The 25,673-nt window shown below is 44.6% G+C and overlaps 1 non-coding gene across 1 annotated transcript; it reads left to right on the top strand.

The window, feature by feature from the left end:
- The first annotated feature begins 12,470 nt into the window (after positions 1–12,470).
- Trnas-cga lies at positions 12,471–12,547 on the top strand. Its single transcript has one exon. It is a non-coding gene; the product is annotated as a tRNA-Ser (tRNA).
- Positions 12,548–25,673: the final 13,126 nt, after the last annotated feature.

Below are 25,673 nucleotides of genomic sequence, written 5' to 3'. Positions count from 1 at the left end.
CTACGTTAAATAATGTAGATATTGCATTCCATACACGTTAGCTATGTTACACATTCTCTGTTTTGACTGGAAGTGTAGCGAAGAAAACTTCACGTTACTGAGTAGGTATACGACGCCTTTCTGAAAAAGAGAAATCAGTACCCAGTTCTTAAAGAGGACGACATTCTCCAGTAAATATCTCTACGTTACAAGAAAATCGTAAATAAACTGTTCTGTAATGTAGCGGTTCACACTTGCTAAGGTAGTTGGCAAACCTAAAAAAAAGACAAATTTGGTGTCTTCCTCTTGTTGTGGCTGCAGTTTATTGCGCTACAGACGCTCCCGTTTGTAAAAACCATTCTATTGCCCGACATAAACAATTGCGATTCGCTTTCGCTTTCACAAGTTTACGCCAAACTCAACAGTATAACTTCCTGGCCACTTGGCACGCTGCAATCGCAGTGGGTAACAAAAAAAGCAAAAAAACAAAAAAAGACGCAGTTATGTTAGTATAATGTGGTATAAATGCAAAGCGTCTGAAGACAAATAAAAAATTACGACTGCATCAATGAAAGAATAATATTAATCAGATTTTATACAGATTTTATTTTCTGTTCAAAAATGGTTCAAATGGCTCTGAGCATTATGGGACTTAACATCTGAGGTCATCAGTCCCCTAGAACTTAGAACTACTTAAACCTAACTAACTTAAGGACATCGCACACATCTATGCCCCAGGCAGGATTTGAACCTGTGACCGTAGCGGTCGCGCGGTTCCAGACTGAAGCGCCTAGGACCGCTCGGTCACACCGGCCGGCTTATTTTCTATGCACCAGAAAATGGCACAGAACAAAATTCCGAAGAATTCTGTAACGAATTGTACCTTGCAGTGAATAAACACCAGAGGCGTCATGTTATAATGTCGTGTGCGTTCAAAGCCCTGGTCGAGAAGCAAACAATAACCAACATAATTTAAACTGTTGGTGAAACAATTTGTGCGATACATTTGTACCTCAGGTGTATCAGTTTTTTGTCAGTTTATTGAACGGTGTACCAGTGTGTGTGGGTTTTCGAGCGGTTTTATGGATTATATACTGCTGTGCCAATTTCGGATTGCCCCGCTCTTTGTTTCTGGTTTCAACAACAGGCCTGGTTCGGCTCACGCCAGCGACCAGTGTCTAAACTACTGTCCATTAAAATTCCTACACCAAGAAGAAATGCAGATGATAAACGGGTATTCATTGAACAAATATACTAGAACTGACATGTGATTACAGTTTCGCGCAGTTTGGGTGCATAGATCCTGAGAAATCAGTACCCAGAACAACCACCTCTGGCCGAAATAACGGCCTTGATACGCCTGGGCATTGTGTCAAACAGAGCTTGGATGGCGTGTACAGGTACAGCTGTCCATACAGCTTCAACATGATACTACAGTTCATCAAGAGTAGTGACTGGCGTATTGTAACGAGCCAGTTGCTAGGCCGCCATTGACCAGACGTTTTCAATTGTTGAGAGATCTGGAGAATGTGCTGGCCAGGGCGGCAGTCGAACATTTTCTGTATCCAGAAAGGACCGTACAGGACCTGCAACATGCGGTCGTGCATTATCCTGCTGAAATGTAGGGTTTCGCAGGGATCGAATGAAGGGTAGAGCCACGGGTCGTAACACATCTGAAATGTAACGTCCACTGTTCAAAGTGCCGTCAATGCGAACAAGAGGTGACCGAGACGTGTAACCAATGGCACCATATACCATCACGCCTGGTGATACGCCAGTATGGCGATGACGAATACACGTTTCCAATGTGCGTTCACTGTGATGTCGCGAAACACGGATGCGACCATCATGATGCTGTAAACAGAACCTGGATTCATCCGAAAAAAATGATGTTTTGCCATTCGTGCACCCAGGTTCGTCGTTGAGTACACCATCGCAGGCGCTCCTGTCTGTGATGCAGCGTCAAGGGTAACCGCAGCCATGGTCTCCGAGTTAATAGTCCATGCTGCTGCATACGTCGTCGAACTGTTATGGGAGATGGTTGTTGTCTTTCAAACGTCCCCATCTGTTGACTCAGGGCTCGAGACGTGGCTGCACGATCCGTTACAGCCATGCGGATAAGATGCCTGTCATCTCGACTGCTAGTGATAGGAGGCCGTTGGGATCCAGCTCGGCGTTCCATATTACCCTCCTGAACCCACCGATTCCACATTTTGCAAACAGTCATTGGATTTCGACCAACGCGAGCAGCAATGTCGCGATACGATAAACCGCAATCGCGATAGGCTACAATCCGACCTTTATCAAAGTCGGATACGTGATGGTACGCATTTCTTCTCCTTACACGAGGCATCACAACAACATTTCACCAGGCAACGCCGGTCAACTGCTGTTTATGTATGAGAAATCGGTTGGAAACTTTCCTCATGTCAGCACGTTGTAGGTGTCGCCACCGGCGCCAACCTTATGTGAATGCTCCGAAAAGCTAATCATTTGCATATCACAGCATCTTCTTCCTGTCGGTTAAATTTCGCGTCTGTAGCACGTCATATTCGTGGTGTAGCAATTTTAATGGCCAGTAGTGTATTTTGCAGCAGTGTGCTTGAGGAAGTGTCGTCGAGTGGAAACGTGTCTTTCAGGCAGCACTCGTCTGGTGCGTCTACTGAATAGTATTATTTATGTTAGATGTAGGCCTGCCTGTATGGCAACAGCACATGGTCATCAAACAAATTAATAGCTGTCACGATACATATTTCGTACAACTGATAAAATAAACGCAGCGTTTGTTCCTTATCTGTAGTGTTAAGCGAGGGATGTTTAGCTCACGTGATGCTCGACGAACCGACTTTGATGGGATCCTGTACAGGGTTCCTCTGCTCTCCTCTGAGAGTTCATCAGAAGTGCGTATACTGCCAGAAATTGATTGTCTGTTTGCACCCCCAGTGGCAAGGAACTTGTCATGTCAAGCCCAAATCTCTTAACGTTTGGTGGCTCCCTTTGAAATGCATATAGAAATGTCTTTGGGTGATTTCGTTTCCGCGTAACACGCCACACATCGCTTTCTGCCTTAAGCTGTAGTCATTTCTGGTGACTATTTTTCACCTGGAACAAGAAAAACTAACTTGCAAAAAAAACCTACAGAAAACGCTCTAACTGCTTTACATCATGCCGCAAACTGCAAGTACAGGGGTTGGACAAAAATAAGGGAACACTGCGAGGAATGCATGCTTCAACATACACTGAAGAGCCAAAGAAACTGGTACACCTGCCTAATGTTGCATATGGCCCCCGCCAACACGCAGATGTGCCGCAAAACGATGTGGCATGGACTCGTCTAAAGTAGTGTTGGAAGGAACTGACACCATGAATCATGCAGGGCTGTGAATAAATCCGTAAGCGTACGAGGGGGTGGAGATCTCTTCTGAACAGCACTTTGCAGGGCATCCCAGATATGCTCAATAAAGTTCATGTCTGAGAAGTTTGACGACCAGCTGAAGTTTTTAAACTCAGAAGAGTAATCCTGGAGCCAATCTGTAGCAGTTCTGGACGTGTGGGATGTCGTATTGTCCTGCTGGAATTGCCCAAGTCCGTCCGAGTGGACAAAGGATGCACAAAGGACATGAACGGATGCTGTTGGTCAGGCAGAATGCTTACGTACGTGTCACCTGTCAAAACCGTATCGGGACATATCACTGGTCCCATATCACTCCCACTGCACACGCTCCACATCATTACAGAGCCTCCACTAGCTTGAACAGTCCCCTGCTGACATACAAGGTCCATAAATTCAAGATGTTGTCTCCATACCGTAAACGTCCATCCGCTCGATACAATTTGAAACGAGATTCGTCCAAACACGCAACATGTTTCCAGTCAACAGTACAATGTCGGTGTTGACAGGCCCTGGCGAGGTGTAAAGCTTTGTGTCGTGCAGTCATCAAGGGTACACAAGTGGGCCTTCAGCTCCGAAAGCCCAAATCGATGATGTTTCGTTGAATGGTTCGCACGCTGACACTTGTTGACGGCCCAGCATTGAAATCTGCAGCAGTTGGCGGAAGCGTTGCACTTCTACATCTACATCTACATTTATACTCCGCAAGCCACCCAACGGTGTGTGGCGGAGGGCACGTTGAACGATTCTCGCCGGCCATAGTGGCCGTGCGGTTAAAGGCGCTGCAGTCTGGAACCGCAAGACCGCTCCGGTCGCAGGTTCGAATCCTGCCTCGGGCATGGATGTTTGTGATGTCCTTAGGTTAGTTGGGTTTAACTAGTTCTAAGTTCTAGGGGACTAATGACCTCAGCAGTTGAGTCCCATAGTGCTCAGAGCCATTTTTTGAACGATTCTCATCAGTCGTCGTTGGTCCCCTTCTTGCAGGATCTTTATCCGGCCTCAGCGATGTCGGCGATTTGATTTACCGGATTCCTGATATTCACGGTACACTTGTGAAATGGTCGTATGGGGAAATCTCCACTTCATTGCTACCTCGGAGATGCTGTGTCCCATCGCTCGTGCGACGAATATAACACCACATTCAGACTCACTTGAATCTTGATAACCTCCCATTGTAGTAGCAGTAAGCGATCTGACAACTGCGCCAGACACTTGTTTTCTTAAATAGGCGTTGCCGACTGCAGCGCCGTATTCTGCCTATTTACAATTTCCGTCTATGAATACGCATGCCTATACCAGTTTATTTGGCGCTTCAGTGTATCTGTTTGGTTTCTGCATGTGAGTAAGTGCTCTGTCTCTTCGCCATTTGGCAAAGTGTGCAGCTCAATCCGGGTCGCAGTTTTATTTTGTGTAACTTTTTCGCTAGTCAGTATGATGTCGTTCATTGCGGCGTACCAGAGGGGGAGAATTTGTGAGGAGAGTATCAGGCTATTGACGCTTTGCCAGATATTTATGGGTTGCGTTCTAACAATAGGATTCGGACAGTCATCCTTGGATGGGTGTGGTACATATGTTTGTAGTGCTGGTATTATGCGGGATCATTAGCTTAGCGTCAGTATAATATCTTCTCAAGTAATCCACATTTCATTTGTACGCCCCACATTTATTGGGATATTTTGTTTTCTAGCGTAGAAACAGATGTTAGCTAAGGCTGCACGTGCACGTGCACTATGTTCTGAATACATTTCAAGTGTCAGTCCTGATCATAACAGCGTTGTGTGTTGTGAGTGCATTATGGCAGAGCGATGTAAATTCGAACTTGGGTAAATTTTTGGTACTCGTGTGGTAAAATGCTTCCGCAACCACGGTAGCACAAGGTTTTGGTGGTTCTAGGGGCACGATATCGATGATTTGCACCGCAGTCAGGGAAAGCGGAAAACATCATCCGCTGAGTCACAATGCGGACGAAAGTGTGTGCTGAGCGATCGTGACGACGACCATTGAAAAAGGATTGGACGAAAAATAAGACTACGACAGCTGCAAAGGTCACCGCAGAAGTGAACGTCGCATTTGTGAGCCCTGTGAGCAACAAGGAGCCCCATAAGCAGGGAATTGCAGAGCGAGCATCAGTGATGCAAATTCCCGTATGAGGAAAATGTGCTGCCGAAGCCATGAAAGCTCCGCACATTGTAGCAGCGTAGTTTGAGGCGCCTTGCCACGGTTCGCGGGCCTCCCCCTCGCCAGAGGTTCGAGTCCTCCCTCTGACGTGGGTGTGTGTTGTTTCCTTGGTGTAAGTTACACTCACGCTCATAAATTAAGGATAATGCTGATACATGGTGAAACAACGCTCTGGTGGACGGTTTGCGTGTTTAAATAACCTCGGGGTATGCCGCGCGGGGTTAGCCGCGCGGCCTGAGGCGCTGCAGTCATGGTCTGTGTGGCTGGTCCTGGCGGAGGTTCGAGTCCACCCTCGGGCATGGGTGTGTGTGTTTGTCCGTAGGATAATTTAGGTTAAGTAGTGTGTAAGCTTAGGGACTGATCACCTTAGCATTTAAGTCCCATAAGATTTCACACACATTTGAACATTTGAACACCTCGGGGTATGACCATGCGGTGCATTTGACCTGCGGTCGTCGCACGGTGGCGCTGGCAGCAGTCCACATACGCAGAGGTGTGTTGGTGCATGTCAGAGTACGGTGTAGCGAGTAAGTATGCAGACGTTTTGAGACGTAATAATAGTGGCTGTTTGTTAAAAATGGCTCAAAGAACACATATTGATGACTTTATGAGGGGTAGAATACTAGGGCGATGGAGGCTGGTCAAATACAGCAGGACGTACCACGGGCCGTCCGTGTACCATAAAGTGTGATCTCAAGATTATGGCAACGATTCCAGCAGACAGGAAACGTGTCCATGCGCTACAGTACGGAATGTACATAGTATACATCACAAGAAGATCATCAGTGCCCGCAGACGGCCACGGAGTATTGCATGTAGCCTTGCTCAGGACCTTACCGCAGCCACTGGAACAGTTGTCTCCAGACACTCAGTCTACAGACGACTGAACAGACATGGTGTATTCGCCCGGAGACCAGCAAGGTGCCTTCCACTGACCCCTGGTCAAAGGAGAGCCCGTAAAGCCTGGTGTCAAGAACACAGTACCTGGTCATTGGAACAGTGGTCCCAGGTTATGTTCACAGACGAATCCAGGTATAGTCTGAACAGTGATTCTCGCCGGGTTTTCATCTGGCCTGAACCAGGAACCAGATACCAACCCCTTAATGTCCTTTAAATGGACCTGTATGGAGGTCGTGGTTTGATGGTCTGGGGTGGGATTACAATTGGTGCATGTACACCCCTGTATGTTTCTGACAGAGGAACTGCAACAGATCAGGTGTATCTGGATGTCATTTCGCACCAGTATGTCTACCTTTTCAGGGATGCAGTGGGTCCCACCTTCCTCCTGATGGATGATAACGCAGGGCCCCACCAAGCTGCCATCATGGAGGAGTATCTTGAAACAGAAGATATCAGGCGAATGCAGTAGCCTGCCTGTTCTCCAGACCTAAACCCCATCGAGCACGTCTGGGATGCTCTCGGTCGACGTATGGCTGCACGTCTTCAAACCCCTATGACACTTTAGGAGCTCGACACGCACTGGTGCAAGAATGGAAGGCTATACCCCAGCAGCTGCTCGACCACCTGATCCAAAGTAAACAAACCCGTTATGCGGCCTGTGTACGTGTGCATGGTGATCATATCCCATACTGACGTCGGGGAGCCTGCCGTGGTGGCCGAGCGGTTCTAGGCGCTTCAGTCCGGAACTGCCCTGCTGCTACGGTCGCAGGTTCGAATCCTGTCTCGGGCATGGATGTGTGTGATGTTCTTAGGTTAGTTAGATTTAAGTAGTTCTAGTTCTAGGGGACGGATGACCTCAGATGTTAAGTCCCATAGTGCTTAGAGCCATTTGCACCATTTTTTGATGTCGGGGTACATGCGCAGGAAACAGTGGCGCTTTGTAGCACATGTGTGTCGGGACGGTTTACTCAACTTATCACCAATACCGTGGACTAATAGGTCTGTGTCGTGTGTGTTCCCTACGTGCCTATGCAATTAGCGCCAGTTTTGTGTAGTGACACGTTGTGTGGCAACACATTCTGCAGTTATCCTTAATTTATGAGCATTAGTGCAGTTTAAGTTAGATTAAGTAATGTGTAAACATAGGGACTGATTACCTCAGCAATTTGGTCCCACAGGAAGTCACTAGCCATAAAAGCTGGATTATGAGGCAATGGAAAAATGTTATTTGGTCGAATGAGTCGTGTTTCACAATGTTTCCGGCTTCAGGTCGAGTTTGAGACCCAAGAGTGCAACATCGCGGGGTTTCGGAGATGATTTGGACAGCCGTATCGTGGTATTCCATGGTCACCATCGTTACTCTTCAATGTCGCCTTGCTGCCAAGGACTATGTCACTCTTTTGGCTGATCAGGTCAGTCCCATCGTAAAATGTTTTTACCCCCAAACGTGATGCTGTGTTCCAAGAGGAGAATGCCCCTATTCACACTGCTCGCATCGTACAGGGCTGGTTCTGTGAAATCGAGGATCAACTGTCGCATTTCCTCTGGTCACTATTCTATCGCTTGATCCTTATCCCACAGTTATGCAGAGTCAGCCATCGTTAAACGGATTTGGTGTGTTAATGTTTAAGGGGTGGCCGGATGCCCTTCCCGCCGCCACCCCGTACCCCGCCCCCCTCCCCAGACGGAATTAGTGCACCACAACCGTCTGCATCGAGTGTAATCCATGGAATAGTGCGAATGTGTTCATAAGTCTGCGGGCCGTTTAACTGAGAAGGAACATGTGGACCAGCCCGGTATTCACCTAGTGGGATGTGGAAAACCGCCTAAAAACCACATCCAGGCTGGCCGGCACATTGGCCCTCATCGTTAATCCGCCGGGCGGATTCCATCCGGGGCCGGCGCGCCTACCCCAGTCCAGGAAGCAGCGCGTTAGCGCTCTCGGCTGCCCTGGCGGGTAGCATTTCCCCTGGCCACTACACACACCAAATCTCGGCATTATTGAGCTTTGTGGTCTACTTTGGAGAGAGGGATGCCTCGTTGCTATCCTACCTCGATAATCGTTATCTGAACTCGTCACTGTTTTGCAGGAAGACGCTTGGAATTTTTTTTTAATGACAACAGCTGTCCTACACCATATTGGGCACGGTAATGTGTGCATTTTCGAAGTTTTCATATTTTTAATCACTGCTGTATGTGTGCCTCATAGTTTCTCTTAAACTGCATTTGGAAAGTTTTGTGTGGCCACCCTGTGTATCTTCTGTCATACTGTGGTTGATCATGAACGGCATGAACAGCCTTGTATGTTACGGCGATAAACGGATGAGACACGGAGAAATAATACCTAGAATCGCTGGGCCACCACGGTTAAAGAATGAAGTTCTTTTTTCATTCGACCTTTTTTCAGATCGTCGGTACAGAAGACAACGCGCACGCTTGTTATCTCATCCACCTTGTATCGTCACCGTTTCGTAGCTGTTCCAATATGATGCCCGCAGTCCAGAGTTAACACGTGAAACCGACAGCACCTCTGCGGTCTCCTTGATCTGCCGGAGCCCCAAGGGAGGCACGGAAATTGGCCGGCGAACAGCGCTTCCAGCCCGCATGCATGCACGCATATACTTTTATGCGGAACTGGGGAGAAAAACTGCGATGGCCTAAGGCCTGGCAGGTTTGCCGATACACCGCAGAAACCGCCGCGCTGGGTACAACAGCAGACATATTTTTAACGTTGTGGTTGCGACAGCATGAGAGTAAACTCGTGTCCCTTTATCCCTGAGCATTAAGTTTCATCGTTCTTTAAAATCTTTCTCTCCCATTTACATCAAATAAACACGACAGTAGAGGTCATAACATAGCCGTGTTTTATGTGTTATACATCAACAGGAAACACAGAGAATCTTGTGCTTTAGAGAATCGTCAAGTAGTTTTCTGTTAATAGCTTGTTCCTTAGTTTCGATGAAACTGTGTGCATTCAGTCTGGATAAATAAACAGCACATTCTTCAGCTTCGAGAACAGCTAGTTTTATCGATAATTAAATCGTCTGTCTCTCTTAGAATGACGCCCAAACACAAAATAAACGAATTTTTTGGGCTTTCGTTCGCTCAGGTCGAATAACCCCCCAAAACCCACACCAACTAACCCAATCCATCCTGCTCCTCCCCAGAACGGAATTAGTGTATAACAACTGTCGGCATCTAGTGCACGGTTTTCCAAATTGTGTTCCACGGACATTGGTGATCCGCACGATTCGAATAAGTGCTCCGCAAGAAACTGTTAATAACGCGGCGTTTTATTCTTCGACATTTTTACAGTAGTGAGTGTTGTGTTTTTTAAATTTTATCATCATTGCTGTGCTACTAAATATTATTTAAAATTAATCACTGAATGAAACAAGTTATTTTCATTTTTTAAACTTTTTATTAACGTTCGAAATAAACAAATTGTTCCATTAAAGTACCGGGTTTCTCAAAGTGTACTGTTAGAGGAAAAGTCTTGGAATCCCTGTAGGTGGGACTTAAGTACCACCCAGATGTTCACCTACTCGGATGTGGAAAACCACCAAAAAGCCACATCCAGGCTGAACGACACACAGGCCCTCGTCGTTAATCCGCCAGGAGGATTCGATCCGATGGCAGCACAGTTCCCCGAATACTGGAAGCAGTGAGCTAACATAATCAGCTATCCAGCCAGGTCAAATCTGCGACTTTGACTTAATCAAACAAGTACACTACTGGCCATTAAAATTGCTACACCACTAAGATGACGTGCTACAGACGCGAAATTTAACCGACAGGAAGAAGATGCTGTGATATGCAAATGATTAGCTTATCAGAGCATTAACACAAGGTTGGCGCCGTTGGCGACACCTACAACGTGCTGACAAGAGGAAAGTTTCCAACCGATTTCTCATACACAAACAGCAGTTGACCAGCGTTGCGTAGTGAAACGTTGTTGTGATGCCTCGTGTAAGGAGGAGAAATGCGTACCATCACGTTTCCGACTTTGATAAAGGTCGGATTGTAGCCTATCGTTTCGCGACATTGCTGCTCGCGTTGGTCGAAATCCAATGACTGTTTGCAGAATGTGGAATCGGTGGGTTCAGGAGGGTAATATGGAACGCCGAGCTGGATCCCAACGGCCTCCTATCACTAGCAGTCGAAATGAGAGGCATTTTATCCGCATGGCTGTAACGCATCGTGCAGCCACGTCTCGATTCCTGAGTCATCGGTTGGCGACGTTTGCAAGACAACAACCATCTACACGAACAGTTCGACGACGTTTGCAGCAGCATGGACTATTAACTCGGAGACCATGGCTGCGGTTACCTTTGACGCTGCATCACAAACAGGAGCGCCTGCGATGGAGTATTCAACGACGAACCTGGGTGCACGAATGGCAAAACGTCATTTTTTCGGATTAATCCAGGTTCTGTTTACAGCATCATGATGGTCGCATCCGTGTTTGGCGACATTGCGGTGAACGCACATTGGAAGCGTGTATTCGTCATCGCCATACTGGCGTATCACCCAGCGTGATGGTATGGGGTGGCATTGGTTACACGTCTTGGTCACCTCTTGTTCGCATTGTCGGCACTTTGAACAGTGGACGTTACATTTCAGATGTGTTACGACCCGTTGCTCTCCCCTTCATTCGATCCCTGCGAAACCCTACATTTCAGCGGGATAATGCACGACCACATGTTGCAGATCCTGTAGGGCGCTTCTGGATGCAGAAAATGTTCGACTGCTGCCAGCACACACTCAAGATCTCTCGCCAAAACGTCTGGTCAATGGTGGCCGAGCAACTGGCTCGTCACAATACGCCAGTCACTACTCTTGATGAACTGTGGTATCGTTTTGAAGCTGCATGGACAGCTGTACCTGTACACGCCATCCAAGCTCTGTTTGACACAATGCCCAGGCGTATCAAGGCCGTTATTACGGCCAGAGGTGGTTGTTCTGGGTAATGATTTCTCAGGATCTATGCACCCAAAATGCGTGAAAATGTAATCACATGTCAGTTCTAGTATATTTGTCCAATAATTACTCGTTTATCATCTGCATTTCTTCTTGGTGTAACAATGTTAATGGCCAGTAGTGTAGGTTAAGCAAGTGATGGGGAACCACTGCATCAGAAAGCTTCAGGGTCCAACGAATGGCAGAGCTCTGTTTTTAAAGTTTGCGAACACCACCCAAATAGAATGCGTCTTGGTTTTCGTGTCAGAACTGCAGGTGGCCCGCTTCTAAACAGCATCTACATCTACATCCATACTCCGCAATTAACCTGACGGTGTGTGGAGTCGTAGACTACGAAGTTTTCCCTTAACGGTGATGCTACGCATTTCCCACGTTATGAGCAGATCTTATGATGCGGAGGAACCAGGAGGCGCTCGCTGTTCACAGTCGCCCCGACCACTTTGCGTGTGGTCACTGGCGGGCGTGAAACGCGCTGTTGGTAAGTGTCGTAGGCTTGCGGATTAGCTTTAGACGGTAAGAGGACCGCGCCAGCTTGGCCCTCCACCAGTTCGCCGCTATGTTAATCCTCTCAAACAGTGCTTCCCGACTGCCCACCTGAGCGGGTGCGGCGACACGGCGCGCGGCCACATAGAAACTAAAATCCAAGTACTGACCAGAATGAGATTTCACTCTGGAGCGGAGTGTGCGTACTCACAGATTTAGTTCTGCCAGTATCTCGTCTCCTACCTTCCAAACTTTACAGAAGCTCTCCTGCGAACCCTGCAGAACTAGCACTCCTGCAAGAAAGGATATTGCGGAGACATGGCTTAGCCACAGCCTGGGGGATGTTTCCAGAATGAGATTTTCACTCTGCAGCGGAGTATGCGCTTATATGAATCTTCCTGGCAGATTAAAACTGTGTGCCGGACCGAGACTCCAACTCGGGACCTTTGCCTTTCGCGGGCAAGTGCTCTACCAACTGAGTGGTGCGTGGGTAGCCGGACCGAGACTCCAACTCAGGACCTTTGCCTTTCGCTGGCAAGTCCTCTACCAACTGAGTCGTGCTTGGGTAGCTCAGTTGGTAGAGCACTTGCCCGCGAAAGGCAAAGGTCCCGAGTTCGAGTCTCGGTCCGGCACGCAGTTTTAATCTGCCGGGAAGTTTCATATCAGCACACACTTTTCATTTTGTACAAAGCCGTATTCTAATGGTATATTTATTATTCTATTTATTATTCGTGAAGGTATGAATATTTGTGCATTTTTGGATGAACGAGTGTGCATTAATAATATTGTCTGTTGTAGTAGGCTTTTGGTAGATTGTGTGTGTTGTTAAACTTTTTTATGGTAGTGTCTAGGAAATGTATTGCCAGATAATTTTCGGCCTCTATTGTAAATTTCATTTTGGGATGCAGTGCATTTAGTGCCTTTGTATTTGTTGGATGTCTGAACAGTCTCCATCTTCTAGCATTACTGTATCCTCAACACATCTGTAGTTTGTTGCTGTTGTTGTGGTCTTCAGTCCTGAGACTGGTTTGATGCAACTCTCCATGCTACTCTATCCTGTGCAAGCTTCTTCATCTCCCAGTACCTACTGCAACCTACATCCTTCTGAATTTGCTTAGTGTACTCATCCCTTGGTCTCCCTCTACGATTTTTACCCTTCACACTGCACTCCAAATTGGTGATCCCTTGATGCCTCAACACATGTCCTACCAACCGATCCCTTCTTCTAGTCAAGTTGTGCCACAAACTTCACTTCTCCCCAATCCTATTCAATACTTCCTCATTAGTTATGTGATCTACCCATCTAATCTTCAGAATTCTTCTGTAGCACCACGTTTCAAAAGCTTCTATTCTCTTCTTGTCCAAAGTATTTATCGTCCATGTTTCACTTCCATACATGGCTACACTCCATACAAATACTTTCAGAAATGACTTTCTCACACTTAAATCTATACTCGATGTTAATAAATTTCTCTTCGTCAGAAACGCTTTCCTTGCCATTGCCAGTCTACATTTTATATCCTCTCTACTTCCACCATCATCAGTTATTTTGCTCCCCAAATAGCAAAATTCCTTTACTACTTTAAGTGTCTCGTTTCCTAAACTAATTCCCTCAGCATCACCCGACTTAATTCGACTACATTCCATTATCCTCGTTTTGTGTTTGTTGATGTTCATCTTATACCCTCCTTTCAAGACACTATCCATTCCATTCAGCTGCTCTTCCAAGTCCTTTGCTGTCTCTGACAGAATTACAATGTCATCGGCGAACCTCAAAGTTTTTATTTCTTCTCCATGGATTTTAATACCTACTCCGAATTTTTCTTTTGTTTCATTCACTGCTTGCTCAATATACAGATCGAATACCATCGGGTACAGACTACAACCCTGTCTCACTCCCTTCCCAACCACTGCTTCCCTTTCATGTCCCTCGACTTTTATAGCCTTTCGCTCCCTGTATTTTACCCCTGCCACCTTCAGAATTTGAAAGAGCGTATTCCAGTCAACACTGAAAAAGCTTTCTCTAAGTCTACAAATGCTAGAAACGTAGGTTTGCCATTTCTTAATCTAGCTTCTAAGATAAGTCGTAGAGTCAGTATTGCCTCACGTGTTCCAACATTTCTACGGAATCGAAACTGATCCTCCCCGAGGTCGGCTTCTACTAGTTTTTCCATTCGTCTGTAAAGAATCCGCGTTAGTATTTTGCAGCTGTGACTTATTAAACTAATTTTCACATTTGTCAAAACCTGCTTTCTTTGGGATTGGAATTATTATATTCTTCTTTAAGTCTGAGGGTATTTCGCCTGTTTCATACATCTTGCTCACCAGATAGTAGAGTTTCGTCACGACTGGCTCTCCCAAGGCTGTCAGTAGCTCTAATGGAAAGTTGTCTACTCCCAGGGCCTTGTTTCGACTCAGGTCTTTCAGTGCTCTGTCAAACTCTTCACGCAGTATTATATCTCCCATTTCATCTTCATCTACATCCTCTTCCATTTCCATAATATTGTCCTCAAGTACATCGCCCTTGTATAGACCCTCTATATACTCCTTGCACGTTTCTGCTTTCCCTTCTTTGCTTAGAACTGGGTTTCCATCTGAACTTTTGATATTCATACAAGTGGGTCTCTTTTCTCCAAAGGTGTCTTTAATTTTCCTGTAGGCTGTATCTGTCTCACCCTTAGTGAGATAAGCCTCTACATCCTTACATTTGTCCTCTGGCCATGCCTCCTTAGCCATTTTGCACTTGCTGTCGATCTCATTTTTGAGACGTTTGTATTCCTTTTTGCCTGCTTCATTTACTGCATTTTTATATTTTCTCCTTTCATCAGTTAAATTCAGTATTTCTTCTGTCACCCAAGGATTTCTACTAGCCCTCGTCTTTTTACCTACTTGATCCTCTGCTGCTTTCACTACTTCATCCCTCAAAGCTACCCATTCTTCTTCTACTGTATTTCTTTTTCCCTTTCCTGTTAATTGTTCCCTTATGCTCTCCCTGAAACTCTGTTCAACCTCTGGTTTAGTCAGTTTATCCAGATCCCATCTCCTTAAATTCCCACCTTTTTGCAGTTTCTTCAATTTTAATCTACAGGTCATAACCAATAGATTGTGGTCAGAATCCACATCTGCCCCTGGAAATGTCTTACAATTTAAAACCTGGTTCCTAAATCTCTGTCTTATCATTATATAATCTATCTGAAACCTGTATCTCCAGGCTTCTTCCAAGTATACAACCTTCTTTCATGATTCTTCAGCCAAGTGTTAGGTATGATTAAGTTATGCTCTGTGCAAAATTCTACCAGGCGGTTTCCTCTTTCCTTTCTTACCCCCAATCCATATTCACCTACTACGTTTCCTTCTCTCCCTTTTCCTACTACCGATTTCCAGTTACCCATGACTATTAAATTTTCGTCTCCCTTCACAATCTGAATAATTTCTTTTATTTCATCATACATTTCTTCAATTTCTTCGTCATCTGCAGAGCTAGTTGGCATGTAAACTTGTACTACTGTAGTAGGCGTGGGATTCGTATCTATCTTGGCCACAATAATGCGTTCACTATGCTGTTTGTAGTAGCTTACCTGCATTCCTATTTTTTTATTCATTGTTAAACCTACTCCTGCATTACTCCTATTTGATTTTGGGTTTATAACCCTGTAGTCACCTGCCCAGAAGTCTTGTTCCTCCTTCCACCGAACTTCACTAATTCCCACTATATCTAACTTTAACCTATCCATTTCCCTTTTTAAATTTTATAACCTACCTGCCCGATTAAGGGATCTGACATTCCACGCTCCGATCCGTAGAACGCCAGTTTTCTTTTTCCTGATAACGACATCCTCTTGAGTAGTCCACGCCTGGAGATCTGAATGGGGGACTATTTTACCTCCGGAATATTTTACCCAAGAGGACGCCATCATCATTTAAACATACAGTAAAGCTGCATGCCCTCGGGAAAAATTACAGCCGTAGTTTACCCTTGCTTTCAGCCGTTCGCAGTACCAGCACAGCAAGGCCGTTTTGGTTAGTGTTACAAGGCCAGATCAGTCAATCATCCAGACTGTTGCCCTTGCAACTACTGAAAAGGCTGCTGCCCTCTTCAGGAAACACACGTTTGTCCGGCCTCTCAACAGATACCCCTCCGTTGTGGTTGCACCTACGGTGCGGCTATCTGTATCGCTGAGGCACGCAAGCCTCCCCACGAACGGCAAGGTCAATGGTTCATATCTGTAGTAATACACGATATTTTCATCAAAGTATTTTTGGTGTTAAAATTTTTTTATTCTAGTGTATTTAGGAATATATCTGCTATTGTGCGAATGTATTGCATGCAAGGGCCACTCCATCTGTTTGTGCATAAATTTTGTTGTAAAACTGAAAATCATTCTCCTGTGATACAAATTACAATATAGTAGTAAAATTTTTCATTGCTTATGATGGACGGTTTTTTGTATTGCAGTACGTTGTCCTCAATTGTAGTAATGATTTCTTGGATCAGAATATTAATATAAAGATTTGTAATATCAAATAATATGAATTTTTCAATTTTTGATATTTCAGTGTCTCTTATTTTTTCTGTCAAGATTATTGAGTTTCTTGTTGTGAATTTCCTATTATGTGCATAGCATTTTATTAGAAGGTTGTGCAATTTTCTACTATTAATAGACATGTAGGGCTATCTATTCCATCTACCACTGGACAAACAGAGCTAGTGGCTATGTATTTTAGATTGTCCACGTAGTCTAGGTGTTCTAGCATTCATCACTATACATCCTCATTTTTATAGACCGTTAGGATAGTAGTACACTGTTTGACAGTTTTCTTTGTTTGTGTCATGTATTTGTTTGTGGCATCGCTTCTTATTCATGCAATGTTATTTGCTGTAAAAGAGTCGTTAACGTTTTGTATGCTGTCATTTTATTTTAAAATGACTAAATTGTTGCCTTTGTCTGCCTTTATTGATACAGCATTATTGGCTGTCAGTTTATGATGGATATCTTTTAGTGTTACGAGCAATGTATTACTATTATTGTATTTATTATGTTTGTATGTTATTTCTTTTTGTACCACATTGACTCCTTACAATGGTTAATTTGTTCTGATGTAATGGTATTTTTTGCTAGATCTATAGACATCTTTGTTGTTGCTATAAGATGCTTCCTAGCTGTGAAGTGAAATATAGGGCCAATCCATAATGTAGTAAAGTTTATTCCTGGACTGGGAACACAATGTCAGTTACATTTTCGCTTCTCTTATAATATTAGTAAGGGGATCTTTGGTTTTGTACAAGATTTCTAGTGGGCTATTGTGTTTCTATAAGATGTTGAATTTTCTTTTCGTGTGACGTTCTTATTGGATGACTGATGTAACCTACATACTTGTCTACAAATCTGAAACAGTAAGTGTTAGGAAGCTCCATTCAAACACCTTGTAGCAGCACGAAAACGTGAGATCTACAAAAAATGACATACTAGAAGGCAATAATAATTGTAGCTGCGCTGCAAATACCAGACAGACTTGTGAACACCAATATGTAATAATAAGATAACGAATAAAACCCACTGAAGATGGAGAAACTTCTCCAAAACATGTATAGGCAGTAAAACAAGAAAAACTGGATTTGTACTGTTACTACGTTTTAAATGAGCAAGATACATATCTTGATTCAGGTGATCCATATTACTTGATATTAGGCACAAGTTTGGGTACTGTGATGCTCTTGATGTTGATGTATGCTGGAGTAATTTTCTTCCTTATACATACCTCGTTGAATTTGCTGCTTTCAATTAACTTTACCATTTTTAGTTTTAGCTATATAAAATGCAAGATATTCCTCATTGCACTGTAAGACATAAGATCAATAGTTTGTAGTCTCTCGGGCCCATTGCACTGTGTATGTCTTTTAAGGTCTACTGAAAGAAACATTACAAAATAGGGAAGCGTGACCCCGCAATCAACATTCCTGCCCCATATACGAATCAAATCCCACACTATGCATGCATTACTCTATCAAACATAAAATTTGCATACCATATTACAGAATTAATTCAAGCGCTTAATAAAAATGAAACTATTGGCTCGCTACAGCTGGTGGGTTTAGAGTTTTACAGTGTACAGGCAGATAACACCAGATTGTTTTTGAAGGATGAAAGGGGACAGAATGAAGAAGACCGAGGTCCTAAGACACTGGAATGGGTACTGAAGAAATCAGTTCAGGAACTCTGGGAAAAGAAAGCATTGGATTGCTATAGAGTACCATCAGGGGCACAGAAAGTCTTAGGTCCAAATTCAATAGCAAGAATGAGTGAGGTAGTAAACAAAATTTATGGCACAGGAATTTAGCCTGAAGACCTACCCAAGACTATCCCAGTATCTTTATCTAACAAGCATAGCGCAAAAGAATGCAAAGACTGTAGGACAACTAGTTTTGTCATGTTACAAACGATGTAATGAGAGTCATATTAAGGAGAACTGAAAAAAAATATTGAGGAGGACTAGTTAGGGTTCAGAAAGTGTAACAAACAAGAGATGCCATAAGTTGCCTGAGGATGATTGAAGAAAGAATGGTAGAAATGAACATGGACGCGTATATTTCTTGTATTGACTGGAAGACGGCTTTCGATAGATCCAACTGGAAAACACAGCTGAGAATTTTAAAAGGCCTTGGTATAGGCTGGAAAGACACAAATTTAATAAAGGAGATATATACAAAGCAAAAAATGACAGAGTGGGGAATTAGGAGATGGAAGAAATGAGCATTGGGAGTGGTGTAAGGCAAGGATGCTCACTGTCAGCGTAGCTACTCAATATATATACTGTGCGAGGTGCCGGGGCTAGCAGTGTAGAATCTACATATGTACATGATGCTCTAAGCCCCCCCTATTCTAACTCCAACTTTTGCTGTTGCACAAGGATAAAAAAAATACGCAAACTGACTCTAATCAACCCTGCCAGTGGGGTAGAAGAAAGTTTGGCACCTGCAATAATTTGATTTGATAAATAAGTTAATTAAGCGAAGGTTTCATTAACATAGTGAGGAATGATGTGGTTGCTCTACCTATTAACAGAATGAAAGTTCTGTCCAAAATAACAATATGATTTATTAAGACTAAACACAAAATAATAAACAACACCACATGAAACATTAACAATACATCAAATTGGCTCTAATTGGATACTTAAACAAAAGCTGTGAATGTGAAGTTGGCCCTAAACTAGATTGTGAGGATTATGACGAAGTGATATGTGCAGCCAATTCCTAGCAACTCAATTCTTAGAGAAAACGCATAGCCAACCCAACAGTAATTGCTGCTACCCAAGACAGAACAAAGTTAGAAAAGACGAACAGGCGCGCTCTGCTGAGCTCTGATTATCACCTAGGAAAATCCCTATCTGCCGGTGCTGCGGACATACATTACCAAACCGACTTCTTGACTCCCAGGACACGATCTGCCGTACCGGAGCCGTTGGCTGGTTGCTTCGACGTGCTCGACCGAAAGGGGAGAGCCAACTACCCACCAGAGCACCCGTACAAAACTGAACACTGAACATTCCCGCCCCCACGACAGTGGCCGTGGTTAAACGTTCCAATCAGCAACTCGAAAACCGGCGGAAAATTCCACTCCATTGCCGGAATGCTACCATTCCACCAATGGAGATTCTTGGCGCCAATTTCTGCGCCGATCTTGCTACATCACAGAGCTATGCCCTGAGCAAGCCAATCACAGTTACTATTTTGCAGAAAGCGCGGGAATTTTCCCGCCACAGCTGCCTGGGTACACAAGTCATTCCCACGCCTCGCTGGTAGCCCGCCAGAAAGTGTTTTCGCTAAGTTTCTGCGAAGTAACGGAACCTCTAGCCCAGCCGCTACTTCTGGCCCTGTGGGTGTGCCTCTTGACAATGTCGGCGTCTGGAAAGCATTCACTCGACCCCCTCACACCTGTCGGCTTATCCTTTCAAAGTCAGACCGAGCCCGCCTGTCACTGGACCACCCGGGTGACGAGAGACGGTGCGTGGGAAGTCCGCGTGTGAAGGAATAGCAACTTTCCACCGCATGCAATTAGAGAGGAGAATCGTAAGATACAAATATGAGAGGGGGCTCATGCCACCTCTCATAGCCCCTACGCCATTTTAGATTGTAATTGGTGAGCGGTTGGCTCACTTAGGAGCAAGGTAGTGAGTCAATCGCCCAAGAACAATCTCGCAAACTGGCTGCACATACCGCACTCTATAAAGAAAATCACTGCAACTGAAAAGCAGCTCATAGAGGGAGGATTGTTTATGATGGAGCCAACATCACCTTCTTAATATGGAACACTAACACTCACATCACACATCCATACCCAGGGAGCCCCTTCCAAACACCGATTCACACAGACATTCACTCTCTAAATATGGCCCGGACATGTGAGCCAAATATGGAGCAATTTATTCTTTACAATCAGAGTTGGAGTGCTCCGCAATTAAATGCCCAAAATGTTACAACAATTTTAATCATTAAACTAACCTGAACTCACTCACACATGATATTATTTAAGTTAACAATCTCTTTGTGAGCTTTCAGAATCTAATTACAACCTCCGATTCATTCTGTCTCCCTGCAGCAAGAATAACCTTTACAAAAATGTTCCCTGAACTGATGGTCCATTCACAATGACAGTGGTGGTATCTGCTTCAGTTTATGGCGACTTCAGGCACACTGTTTGCATACACACAACCATAAATACAAGATACAAAAAAAACATGGTGTGGAGAACAATACAGTAATTTGTAATAAGAATTACAGTGTAAAACAAACACATACAAGGTATCACATACATTACAAAAACAACACTTGAGAAAGAAATTTAAGAAAAAAAACAAGGTTCATGCGACATTAAGTTGTGCGTGCACATTGCACACTGTTCACGACTGTGCTGAGAATGAGGCACTAAATCACATTGTTAGAAATGTTCGAAGCACTTCACAAATTCATTAGTTTCTCTGAGGTAGCATTGATGCACGTGGTTCCATGTCTTGAGCATTGGAGGGGGACTTTTGGGATGGGGCCACAGTACTGACATCACATAGGGCTAAACGTCGGGTGTTGTTGCTACGTTGTTGCAACAGCAATAGGGAGTGCTGGAGCGTCTGCAGTACGCTGTTGAGATTGAAGTCAGACCCACGCATATGATCACGGCAGTACGGTAGGAAGACACAGTGATAGGCCCTCCTCACGTCGATTAATTGTCTCTGAGGTCTACTTGTTGGGATACATCACTAGTCTAGGTCTCTTCTCTCGTTGGACAGTACTTTACGTTTCCCAATATTGCAGTTCGACGAGGGATGATGGCACGTGGAGTGACTCCACAAGTGTGTGAGGTCATCCATACAGGATCGAACTAGAAGCGACGATTGCCAAAACTGCTCTCTAATAGAGAGGAGAAGTTAGAAATGAGACCATACATTTGTTAGTGTGGCACGATACTGCTTTGTGTATGCAGATCGGCCAATGCTAGTGAGTTATAAAAACCCAAACAGGTGAGTATATAGCGTCCCTTTCTGTCCTGAGGCACATGAGACGCCGGTTATGACACCATATGTGATCTTCTTCGTGTACTCACGACAACGTGGTCTGCCGCAGGGAATCCCTCCAAACGGCTGCCGCGTCCGGAGAGCTAGTTGGCTGTCGCGTGTGGGTCGCGTGTCAGTGTCAACGACCAGCCTCACTTTCACTTGTGGCCCGGCGAGGGCTGTCTGCCGCCAAATCCCTCAGGTATATAGCCCGGTGACTGTCAGCTTGTAGGACCGGATGCTCTCGAGCCCTTCACATCAGGTGGCGCGCTGACGCTCTCTTCTGCAGGTAGCCGATGACCTCTTGTTTTTGCTCCGGCTGGCCTCTGCATTGCCACGATCCTCGTCATCTGCACAATTCTTACAAAAATCTTATGCCTCACTTTTCCCCATGACCTTCTATGTTATAATAAATTTACATAACGATACATTGATGGTCTGTCATTTCAGACACTCTAATTTTAATTTTATAGTTATTTATCTGTAGCTATCTTGGAGTATCTAATCTAGACATGGAAATAATTTATCTTGATATTTGTGTAGAGACCGATCTCAGTATTGTACGTGGTGTGTGATAACTGATGCTATGTAATGGATGAACAACTAAATGTGCGGGCCCGCACTAATATTACTATTAATTATATAGATCGACAGTAGACATGCTCAAGAATTAACTACCATTTGCCAACGGTCTACATTCTATGTCTTTTAATTAAATTATGTTGTTATTCAGGTCTAAGTTTTACTGTGCTATAAAGAACATGCAAATATGCTACTTTCGCTCGCCCGTCGTCCCTCCATCTCGGGTGTGTGGTTTGATGACCTGAAAAATAGCATCCCAACAGGCGCGCGCCACACTTGTGGTAGAAAACCCCCACAATATTAATCTAGTTATTGTTAAATCCTACAGTTTAACTTATCCTAGTATATCGTACTTTCCCTTTTATTTATTTATTTATTTATTTTATTTATTTATTTATTTATTTTTTTGTTTACCTTATACAATACTCTTACATAATTCCTGTTACGTTGAGATGTCTCGCTGCTCGCCGCTATTGACGACAGTGATGTGCGCGCCGTACGACATGACCTCCAAGTTTTCATTACGCCTCACTGAAACTCCGGAGACTGGGTTAGCCATGGCTATACAAGACAATAAATTTATAGTTGAACTTAATTTTGTATGAGATGCAGTCTTAGCAATGAAAGCGCACCTTTCCAGAGGCAATGTAATTTGACCCAGCCAAGTCTGGTTCCTGTTGAGGATTCAGTCGCCCACCACACGCCAGCTACACCGTATGTCACGAATATCCTAGTATGAGTCACTGGTTATTCATCTGTGACAGTCGCAAGCAGCATGCTAAATCCCCAACCAGCACATTGGCATGGTAGGCTTTATGCCCGCATTTCTACCGTCTAGGCCCTAGGGCACCATTGGAGTCAAACGCTCACAGGTTCACCCCGACTTGCAAGACAACGATGTTGGCGCATCACTGTAAAAACTATACTGCCAATATTCATCCTCGAAATCACGCAATATACCACAATCTTGCAGTGCACTGACGCGTGCCTGCAAGCATTGGTATGAACGTCTCACGAACTGGCTGTGGCCGCTATGGAGCGTATCACGACATCTCAGAACGCTTCTAAGAGCACGTTCTTATATGCGCCCGTTTGTGTGAGATCTCGTCACTCATCCTTATCCCTCAACATGGACACCAGATAGGAAAGGACAAAAACATTGCTCATGGAAAGGTAGTGCCTCTTATCGCAACGACAGAGGAGATCCCGAACATAGACAAAAAAGTTAACAGCAGTAAATTCTTATGCGAGAAAACGCGGCGTGTTAATACCTTAACAATCTTAATCTATTAATCTAACGATTATTGTTCCCCGAAAAAAAAGGTTCACATATTTGCCTATTCTATTATGTACACCACTTAATCTACTATTATTCCACGAACTTCTATGTGTGAGAGATGTGGTGGAGTCCTATGGACTAGCGCCAATCCCTTGTCAGACTCCCCCTCCTCTGACGTGCATTACGATTTTCAGGTCTAATTTCAATTTCCTGGTTCTCCTGTGGTCCTTGATTTCGCTCTCTCCAGTTACGGTCGCTTTGCCGTTCGTTATTCCTCCTGTCCCAGATTCCTTGTCTAGATTGACCCTGTTCCCTGACGTTCTGGTTTCCGTGTCTCTGGTTTCCATAACCTTGAATTGCGTAACCTTGATTTTCGTAACCCTGGTTTCCTAACTGACGAGCGCGATTATGCGATCTGTCGTCGTCTTCCCTTGCTGGCCCGTGGTATTTGTTGTTTTGCGCCTTCTTCCTGTCCTTTGCGTCTTGTTTATCGAAGACTACTTCGAGTTCGCGCAATAGACTCTTGAATGCTTCTACGTCAGATCCGCACTTGCCGACAAGTGTCTGTTGATACCTAACAGGCAATTTGGAAAAACAAAATTTGATGATTTCTCCCTTGCTATATGGACTATCTAAAAATTGATTCTTCTTGAGTAAATCATCAAAAAATTTGGTTGCGCTTCTATGCCCGGACACTTCCAGTTCAGGACAAAATATTATTTCCTCTTTAATCCTGTCTTGCGTTTCCTTTGACCAGTAGGTCCGCAGGAATGCACCAACAAATTCCTGATAAGTCCGACACGTCGCTGCCACGCCCCGCATCTTTTCCGCAGTTTGGCCTTCGATGTGTCCACACATGAATTCTAATTTGGCCTGGGTTGGCCATGACGACGGTAATGAATTTGTAAATTGCATCACCCAGCTCTTCGGATGCATCGACCCTCCATTATCTTTGAATTTCTGGAATTTTAGTATCGACAGGAAGTGATTGTGATCAAAATTCTGTCCGATCCTCGCACTGGTGTTGTCACTCGTTTCCGATACTTGCACGTCTGCTGAGTGTCCTGATCTATCTTGCTGATAACTGTGATGTGCTACGTCTGCATCACAGTGGAAGTGGCATTCAGCATTCGCTCTTCTAAGTGGGCTGCAATTATTGGAGCTATTACTCTCTGTTTCTGCGTGTGCATTGTTAGTTCCGCACTCTGTCACTGGGCTAGAGCACGGCGGGCTTTTCCTCGGAGACACAATTCTGTGTACTCCATCATTGGTATCCGAACGCGCAGTGCTCGTGTGCCCGTTTCGCTCTAGTTTTGCTATCCGACTTTCTACTTCTTTCATTCGTTTCGTGATGTTCGTAACCACAATATTACCTTGAGTCTTTAAGGCCGCTAGGGATTTTGAGTGTGCTTGTGTCGCACGTCGCAAGCGCCCTGCGAGTTGAGAAGTTACTTTTGCAATTTTCATTGCCCCTGTTGCTGCCGTTTTGGCTAGGCCTGCTACTTTTTGTGCTACCATTGACATTTGTTTTGCTTCTCCACATTCTTTCTTTATTGTTAGTAATTCCCCACGAATTTCCCCTATATGCGAAATTATTGCCTCAGTGTCCTTCTTACGCTGTTGTCAGCTTCTTCCTTCTCCTTCTTACGTTGTTTCTCCTCTTCTTCCTTCTCCCTCTTACGCTGTTCGTCAGCTTCTTCCTTCTCCTTCTTACGTTGTTTCTCCTCTTCTTCCTTCTCCCTCTTACGCTGTTCGTCAGCTTCTTCCTTCTCCCTCTTACGCTGTTCGTCAGCTTCTTCCTTCTCCCTCTTACGTTGTTTCTCCTCTTCTTCCTTCTCCCTCTTACGCTGTTCGTCAGCTTCTTCCTTCTCCCTCTTACGTTGTTCGTCAGCTTCTTCTTTCATTGATCGTAGGAAGCTCAGTATTGGGTTAATGTCATCATTTTGATCCTCGTCACCCATGGGTGATGTAACTCTGGACACCTGGGCGCTAGAGCTCTGACGTGGCCGTGCTGGCCCCTGTCTGCTCTCATTCGTTTGATTATAAACTTCTGCTACCGTCTCGACCTGTGTGATTGTCTCTGTTTCATCCTCTACCTCACTATCATAATCACGGCCGCAACGCTGCTCTAAGATCGCGTCCAAATCACCTTCCTCATCAATGACCCTGGCGTCCTGTCCTGTTAAAAATGTGCCCATCTCATCTCCGAACCTATTCCCGTCGGTAAACTGCCCCTTATCGATTATGCTATCCTCTTTTGTTTTAGCGTCGCTCGATAATAGTCGTGCCTTACTTCTCGTTATCATTCATGAAAAACAAATTTATCTAAAATGCACAATAAAATTAATCTAC

The sequence above is a fragment of the Schistocerca piceifrons genome, chromosome 8 (assembly GCF_021461385.2).
Source record: "Schistocerca piceifrons isolate TAMUIC-IGC-003096 chromosome 8, iqSchPice1.1, whole genome shotgun sequence".
Classification (NCBI taxonomy): Eukaryota; Metazoa; Arthropoda; class Insecta; order Orthoptera; family Acrididae; genus Schistocerca; species Schistocerca piceifrons.
Note: the sequence above shows the minus strand (reverse complement) of the source record. Positions and strands in the feature narration are given on the sequence as shown.